This window comes from Condylura cristata, unplaced genomic scaffold (assembly GCF_000260355.1).
Source record: "Condylura cristata isolate star-nosed mole 26May11 unplaced genomic scaffold, ConCri1.0 scaffold00020, whole genome shotgun sequence".
Classification (NCBI taxonomy): domain Eukaryota; kingdom Metazoa; phylum Chordata; class Mammalia; order Eulipotyphla; family Talpidae; genus Condylura; species Condylura cristata.
In genome coordinates this window covers 32,104,797-32,106,114 of record NW_004567121.1, presented here as the reverse complement: position 1 = coordinate 32,106,114, position 1,318 = coordinate 32,104,797, and positions in this window count along the sequence as shown.

Below are 1,318 nucleotides of genomic sequence, written 5' to 3'. Positions count from 1 at the left end.
ATAAGCTTATTGCCTCATGTGAAGGAAGTGGCTGCTATGTTTAGTTAGTAAAATAAATAGGTTGATATAGGCTGCCAACCGATGTCAGTCCTGCTCAGCCAGCGGCTTCTCTGTTGTCTGAAACTGCCAATAACCACAGCCCGTGAGTCCCCCTCATGTTCATTCTGGCAGCTTCATCGCGGTTCTGCCCCCAGCTCTGCAGCTGGCAAGACTATGGATTTGCTTAGAGGTGACCAACTCTTGTTCTTTTCCTCATCACTATGCAAGGAGATTATGTGAGTTACTGCGACCACCTAGGACTCTGAATGCTAGAGCGGACATGCAGCATCAAAGACAGCAGCAGAACAGCCACAACCCAAATTCACTTTGGCGAGGGGACCAGTTGTCCTCACCATTCCTTGTGCTTTTTTTTTTTTAAATCAGAAACACTAGCATCCTTTGCTGTCTCATAAAAGATTTGTGCAACTCAAAATGGCCCAGCTTTATGTAGTTCACTGTTTCCCGAAGATCTGATAACACCTGGCTCGGGCACCTGTTTGAATCCCAGCTGTGCCAGAAGCTGTCACTGCTTCTTTCCAGGTCTTGGTTTTTTCACCAATAAAATAAGGTCATTGATGGCACGGCCATTTCAATTCTACAATTCTATTCTTCAACAGTCTTAGGCTCTCAGGCTGGCTGTTAATAACAGAAAGTAGCTGGCCTGATCCCGAGAGCCTCAAGAATGTCCTCGCAACTTCTTTGCTCACCGATGGACCCCCTATTCCTACGAATAAAGTGTTTCCCCTCCCAGTGGAAAATACCAGATGCCATGGCCACTCTCTGACAGTAACAGTGAAGTGCAAAACAACTGGTAGCCAAATTTTGAAAATCAGTGTAGCATGGAGCAGCTAAGCACAAATGCAGGTAGTCAAGGGAAGGGGAAGAACAGAATTAAGATGTAAGAAGAAAGAGAGCTCAAAAGGTGGTCTCTGCTGTGGGGTGGCCCTGGCAGGTTAGAGGGCAAAGGCAAGTCTAAGTTTAACTTTGCAAAGCTTAAAATGAAACCCCAGGGAGTCTGGCCTTCCTCCTGAGGCCCAGGGGCCTCCCCTTGGGAGTGTGATGCTGTGTGAGACCCATCAGTCTCTGAGGTCAAAGGTTAACATCCCACCCTGCCTCAGGTCACCTCTTACCTCCCTCTCTGAAACTCCAGCTCGACATTTTAAGATGTGTGTAATAAAACTTGACCCGAAGGTCCCCCCCATTAAAGGATAAAACGGTAATCCAGATACATACAGCCCCAGATACAGGGAAGCTCCACTCGCCTCTGTTGTGAAATGGA